Below are 7,774 nucleotides of genomic sequence, written 5' to 3' on the forward strand. Positions count from 1 at the left end.
GTGTACCTTGATTGTGGTGGTGGGTAATTTACTTTATTTTTCAAACTTATAAAGCTGTGTAATATTTAGAGTGCTTTTATTGTATGTGAATTATAAAAATTAAAAATATTTTCCATGAGGGTATTTCCTTTAACATTTGCTTACTTCCATAATGGAGTACAAACAATCCCTGTGTCTTACCTGAAGATTGGTATAGTCACTAATCACAATCTCTTCCTCTTGGCTTTACTCCATGTACTTATTTCTTCACAAAAAAAAAAAAAAAAGAAGAAGAAGAAGAAGAAATGAAGGCCATGCCTTTAATCTCAGCACATGGGAGGTAGAGGTGGAGGTAGGAGGATCACCATGTGTTCAATGCCACCCTGAGACAACATAGTGAATTTCAGGTCAGCCTGGGTTAGAGTAAGACCCTACCTCAAAAAACCAAAGGAAAAAAAGTAGTAAAATAACATATTCTACATATTTCTTCATAGCAATAGACAATGATTGTAGCTCTAGTTTTACATTTGTTTTTTCTTCAGTTCAAACAATAAGCTTAAATTCAATGCAAAAAGTTCTATAGAAATGTTCAACAGAAATCAATAGATTCTGTTTTAATTTAATTTTATGGCTTGAAAATACACATGCCATTTAATTGGTGCATAGTTTATTGTAATAATATATTCTGCAATAGACATAGTTTAAAGCTTCACAAATAGCTTAAAGCTGGGTATGGTGGTACACACCTCTAATCCCACCACTCTGGAGTCTGAGGTAAGAGGGTCATCATGAGTTTCAGGCCAGCCTCAGGCTACAGAGAAAGGTTCAGGTCAGCCTGGACTCAAAACCACCAATATCAAAACTGTCTTCCTGTTCCTTGGATCTAGAATATAGGATATTCCTATCTTCTGGATCCATGGATCCATATGTTAATGGCTTAGTCTCAAGCTTGGCACTCTTTAAAACTGATGGATTATTTAAAGAATCGGGGTTGGTCGGAAGTCTCCAGTAATGAGGGCTGTTCCTGTAAAGGTGATAAGGGAAACCTAAACCTTCCCTAGTTTATTTTTCCTTCCTGAAGCATCTTGTCCATCATGAGCTAGCTCATTGCTGTAGCCATTACCCTGGCAGCAGTGCTAACTTACCCTGGTCCTAAACTTATGAAGATGGGAATGTGAATCCCTTGTATACTGGTAATATCATATGCACAGTAAGAACAAATATTTAAATTTGCTTGAAGTCAATTGATAATAAACTTGACTTACCTCACTGCAGGGATGGAAAGCTCCCCAACACGTGCTGTGATCCCACAATAATACTTGTGCTGTTTGATCATATTGTGTAGACTTTGGACAACTCTTTGAAAACAACCTTTCCTTTTTTGTGAGGTATGAGTACTAAAACAATGGCCTTTAAATACAATACAAATATCTTTCATTAAGGCACACTCTTTTTGCTTTTTTTTTTTTCCTTCAGAGTTAAAAACAGTTATCTTTTTCCATTAAAAATGTGTGAAAGAAAGACTATACTCTCTGGGATCATGTTTTTATTTATTTATTTATTTTAATTTTTTTTTAGTGTGAGTGTGTGAGAGAGAGGAAGAGAGAGAGAGAATTGGCATGCCAGGGCCTCAGCCACTGCAATCGAACTCCAGAAACTTGTGCCACCTAGTGGGCATTGAAAATGTGCGGCTAGGGTGGAATCTGGAGAGTAGAACATGGGTCCTTAGGCTCCAGAGGCAAGCGCCTTAACTGCCATCTCTCCAGCCCTCAGGGGTCACTTTTATAGTTTGTTACTAGAGAAATTTCTCTGACTGTGTAGAGTACTGGAAACCATAAGGAGGAGATATAATGTTTTCTCTTGAGTGTGAAGGCAGCTCTTGGTGTTGCTTTGCTGCAACTGTCACTTGCCACTGATGATCATTGCTGCTTTCCTCTGGACTGCAGGGAGAGGGCACAGTCTGAGTGGCAAAAAGCAACATTGAAAAAAAAAATGAGTGAAACAACTATAATACTTTTCTGGAATATTTCTCCTTTATCCTTCCACTATGACATAATATAATTTTTATATCTCTATTGCAACTTTATCCTCTTTTCTGAGCTAGCTCATTATTACTGCCATTGTTACTAGGTCTGTTTATCTACTGTTCATGTTGTCTTAAACTACTGCCCAGAACTGAGCACAGTCCTTCAGCTCTGATGAAAGGTGTTTAGACCTATGCCAGTTTCATTTATATTGTGTTGTTATCAATGTGATATAGGGTCGCAATAGCTTTTTTTCATACACTTTTCTGGCTTATTTTACACTCTTTTTTTGAGATTCTAGTTTAATTTCCCTTCAATCTTAAATATTATTCAAAATCTCATCAATATTCATTCAGATGCTCATCTATGTCAGTGGATAAAGTGCTATCTTGTGCCACAGGACCACAGATAATGCCCATTAAGATGCAGGTGATCCCTTAGTTGGAAACCTCTGAATAGAGTTGTTCAATAAAATGCAACCTCATAGAGTTCTGTAATTACTCCACTCGTATCCTTCACATTCAGGAAGATACCAAGAGGGATTCATAAGTACCTTACTGAAATAGACTGTTTCTTGTCTACTGCAGTTTTCTAATTTTCTAACCTGTTCAGTCTGTCCAAAAAGGAGATTAGGTTGATGAGATTATTCATTTACCCATGACAATGAAATTTTTTTCTAATTTTTTAACCTATTTTTAACAAGCAATTCTGAATTTTTGCCTGATAAAATATTTTAACCTATTTTTAACAAGCAATTCTGGATTTTTGCCTGATAACAAAATAAAACCACAAAATTTTGAAATCCACGTATTTTCTTTTCAAAAATAATTAAATACTTTTTCAGCTCCAGTATTATGAAGTCTTTTTTTAATCATCATTTTTCCACTATAAGTTATATAGTATATAAATTTAAAGAAGTATGAAATCAATATTTTTTTTCTTTTTAAAAATTTGAACTGATATACACCAACTTAACACATGTACCTATTGAGACCTTATTGCTAAAGATACAATAGACTTCAGTCACAGGGCACTGGAATACTATGCTGGATCCAAAAGGGAAATTGGTACCTCTTGGCTAGCGTTCATAAAGTCAAAAAGCCCTATGGGAGCCACTGCAGGATAATCATCACCAGTAGCATGAATAAGCAGGGGACCCTGTAAACTATGAAATTGACCAGATGGACAAGAAATACACACTTATTCACTAGTGGCACACAGCCTTTGACTGGGCATGAGGAATGTTCAGTGAGAGAGAACTCTTATCTGGTACTATAAACCAAGTCAGAATCTCACGACCATGAAACTCATAGACTTCAGAAATAAGATCCCACTGTTCTCTGGAGAAGAAGAGTGGACTTGTACACCAAAAAAGTCTTTCATCTGTAAGATAAAACATATTCTGCTGAGGAACTAGTGACATGAATATTGCTTTTACTCCTTGCTTGACAACCAGCTCCTGGGCAATGCTGACAGACATAGTGATCAATAAAAACCCATCAAAGCAGAAATTCCAAGGCTACAGAGAGTTCAACATTGGATAAGACTGCCAACAGGTCTGCCATGGCTCAGGGAACATAATTATGGATAAGGGAACAACTATCCCACAAGGACTGACTGAGGCCTTTATGACCCCACAATGAATACCATAACCTCACTGAGGAGGGCCTCAGAGTAATGGGAAAGGGTCAAGGGGATTAAAAAGTACCTATTAATGGGGTACTATTTAAATTTTTTTTGTTTCATTTTTATTTATTTGAGAGAGAGAGAGAGAGAGAGAGTGAGAGAGAGAGAGGGAGAGAGAGAGAGACAGAGAATGGGCGCACCAGGGCTTCCAGCCACTGCAAACGAACTCCAGAGGCGTGCACCCCCTTGTGCATCTGGCTAACGTGGGTCCTGGGGAATCGAGCCTCGAACTGTGGTCTTTAGGCTTCACAGGCAAGCGCTTAACGGCTAAGCCATCTCTCCAGCCCTGGGGTACTATTTAATGTTTAATGCATACATAAAAAAATTGAATAATGTTACTTCAAATATTTAAGTTTTTAAAAACACTGTTTAAAGCATTATTTTTAAAACAACATTATTTTCAAGGAGAAAGAAAGAGCATGAGACTGTATGCATTTTCCTGAGCCATTAGCCACTTCAAGCAAATTCCAGACACATGCACCACTTTGTACATTTGGCTTTATGTGGATACTGGCAATCAAACCTGGGGCATCAGACAGACTTTGCAAGCAAGCGCGTTAGCCACGGATCTACCTCTCTAGCACTAAACATTTCTTATGGAAATAAAGCCTTTCAAAATACTTTCTTCAAACATTTAGAAACATATAGTACACAGTTTATATCCACAGTAACCATACTGGGTGATGGAATACTAGAGCTACTTGCTCCTATTTAATCATATCTTAGTGTGCATTGATCACCCCCCACCCACTGGTAAACACTGTTTCCAGCCACCATTCTCCTCCAAACATCTTTGTGATCATGTTGTTCTAAATACCTATAGATGGTTAGGATTATGTATTGTACTTGGATTTCTGTATCTGGCTTCTTCTGTTTAGCATAATGATATCTAGTTTCTTCCATGACAGAATGCTAAATCTTTCTCATGACAACATAGTTTTCTATAACACATATATGCATGTCATCAACTAATAAGTTGATATATGGATGCTCCCATTTCTTCACTATAATTCATAATGCCACAGTGAAAACAGAAGGGCATATGTCATCTTGACATACTGACAATAATTTTTTTCATTAGCTAATTGAAATCATCAGACAAATAATCAAGATGACAAATTCTCAGTGATACAGTACAGAAAGACTGTGAATACATTCTCATTAAAATGGAAAACTGAGTTGAGTATCCTTAATCTGAAATGCTTAGATAAGAAATATTTCAGATTTGAAGGTTTTCAGATTTTGTAATATTTGCATTTCCAAGATTATCTTGGGTAGTTTTGCTTTGTTCATTTTTGGATTATTATTTGAAGGCCTGAAAGGAAAGAAATATCTGTATTTACTATCATTAAATACTTAGCCTCTGAACAGGATTTGGTATAAAACATGACTTTATATTAATAATTGTTTTAAAGACAATATGTTGTAACACTTGGAAAATTCTATAGCTGATCCCATGAATGAAATCATAGTCGAAATGCAAGTGGATTAAAACTGCTGTCAACATTCAAAATGAAACCTTTTATTTTGTATAATAATATGCATTAATAAAAATTAATAACTAAATATAAAATATACAATTACCTTCAGGGTATGTATGCAACATGAGTGACTTATCTTATGCTCAAGGTGATAAAATATGTGCCAGTATTCCAAAATGAAGTTTTTTTTTTTAATTTTTTTTTTGGTTTTTCGAGGTAGGGTCTCACTCTGGTCCAGGCTGACCTGGAATTAACTCTGTAGTCTCAGGGTGGCCTTGAACTCACGGCGATCCTCCTACCTCTGCCTCCCGAGTGCTGGGATTAAAGGCGTGCGCCACCACGCCCGGCAAATGAAGTTATTTTTTATATTGATAGGTGTGATAGAGCACTCAATGATGTCTGGCTTAAGCTATTAGTATAAACTTATTGGAATAAGCTATCTTTGACCCCACAATGAATACCCTAACTCTACTGAGGAGGCCCCCAAAGATAACAGGAGCAGGGTCTAGAGTGCCTAATTCAGCTAAGAGCCAAATGTTAGGAATGAGATACCTCCTGTATAGTCTTAGGAAGAATCAAGCAGATATAGGTGTAAAGGCCGATGTGACTCAGGCAGCGAAGATGGGGGAGGCAGGGTCGAATGTAGAGGGAGGATAAGAATCAATCATCTTGCAAAACTATTCTAAAGAAGAGAAGGAATCAGACTATTAAAAGAAGTGGAATGGTATGATTTGATTTACTTTCTGAAACCATCGTATCATTGCTATGTTTTTAAAAGGGATTTAGTAAAGAGAGAATGACAGGAATTCTTGCATTAATCAGAGCAGAGGTGCTCCTGGGTCAGAAGACGTTGCTATCACTGGATCTGGACAGGGTTCGGAGGTAGAGCTCCTTTCTGATGGACTGGAGACAAAACACACAGACAAATGAAAGAATGAAGTTCCAAAACTGGCTATTTTTTTCTTTTTTAAAATTTATTCTGAAAACTAGATTGTGGGAGGGACATTAGTTTAGAAGAAAGAGGTTAGATATGTTGTATAAATGTTCAATGTCTTTAAGTTTTCCAGTTTAATTTCTTTCATAGAAACCTTATTTGTTTCATAGAAAATAGTTTTAAATAATTCTGCAATATTAATTTAGTACTTTTAGGATTTATTCTGTTGTACAAAATCTATCACTTTGTTGTTGGCCTTTTCTTGTGAGCTTTTATCTCTCAGCAAACTCGAATTTCACAACAGAAGCATCTGTGTGCTAATTACTATAACATATAAAGTTGTTTTTTTTTTTTTAAATTTTATTTATTTATTTATTTATTTGAGAGCGAAAGACACAGAGAGAAAGACAGGTAGAGGGAGAGAGAGAGAATGGGCGCGCCAGGGCTTCCAGCCTCTGCAAACGAACTCCAGACGCGTGCGCCCCCTTGTGCATCTGGCTAACGTGGGACCTGGGGAACCGAGCCTCGAACCGGGGTCCTTAGGCTTCACAGGCAAGCGCTTAACCGCTACACCATCTCTCCAGCCCAACATATAAAGTTTTTATATTGCACTTATGAAACCTACTAACTTGCTATTTGACATATCAAATAGTAATTTAAATATTTTATTTACTTTTTTTTTTTTTTTACTTTAGAGAGAGCAAAAGAAAGAGAGAGAGAGGAAGAGAGTAGAGATAAGAGACATGGCCACCAGGGCCTCTGCCACTGAAATTGAACTGACACTTTCACCACCTAGTGGGCATGTGCAACAATGAGCTTGCCTCATCTTTGTGCATCTAGCTAATGTGGGATCTGGACAGTAGAAGTTGGGTCCTTAGGTTTCACAGGCAAGTGCTCTAACCACTAACCCATCTCTCCAGGCCATAATTTCAATATTCAAAAAAAATGCACTTATGTATTAAAATAATCCATAAAGTCACCTATATAGAAAACAAAAAGTATGGCAAATCCCATTAAGGTAGAAACTACTGTTTTCTTTCTTTCTTTTTGTTTTTTAGTTGAGCATTTTTTTTTTCATAGATGTATTTAATGAAACTATTAAAAAACAATTATAATATCAATGAGCATATTCAGCTCTCTCTTTCTTTCACAGAGCAATTGACACACAGAGAGAGAGAGAGAATGGGATGGCAGGGCCTCTAACCACTGCAAACTCCAGATGCACATGTCACCTTATACATCTGGCTTATGTGAATCCTGAGGAAGTGAACATGAGTCTTTTGTCTTTGGAGGTAAGCATCTTAACTTCTAAGCCATCTTTGTAGCCTGTACATTCAAGTCAATTCTTTATATTTGAGTTATATTCAGAAGTTACTTTAATATTATCATTTAAATTTGTTATTTGCATTTATGCAAATTGGGTCTATTGTTATTTATGTATGCTCTTTTATATTGGTTTTTCCAGTGATACAGATATTAATAGTATAATATAATGTGAGCCTGGTGCCACAAGCCTACGATCCCGTCAATTGGAAAGAGTGTGCCAGGAGTCAAGGTCTGCCAGGGCCACAGAGTAAGCTGTGAGTTAAGTGACAGCTTGAGCACCTTGGCCAAAGCCAAAAAAAAATAAAAATAAAATAAAAATTCAGAGTTAAAGAGTTCTTTCCTAG

General features: G+C 36.7%; 1 non-coding gene across 1 annotated transcript; it reads left to right on the forward strand.

Annotated features, from left to right (window-relative positions):
* The first annotated feature begins 1,742 nt into the window (after positions 1-1,742).
* LOC123454435 lies at positions 1,743-1,948 on the forward strand. The gene has a single exon (XR_006633390.1). It is a non-coding gene; the product is annotated as a small nucleolar RNA U3 (small nucleolar RNA).
* Positions 1,949-7,774: the final 5,826 nt, after the last annotated feature.

Source organism: Jaculus jaculus, chromosome 13, assembly GCF_020740685.1.
Source record: "Jaculus jaculus isolate mJacJac1 chromosome 13, mJacJac1.mat.Y.cur, whole genome shotgun sequence".
NCBI classification, from domain to species: Eukaryota; Metazoa; Chordata; class Mammalia; order Rodentia; family Dipodidae; genus Jaculus; species Jaculus jaculus.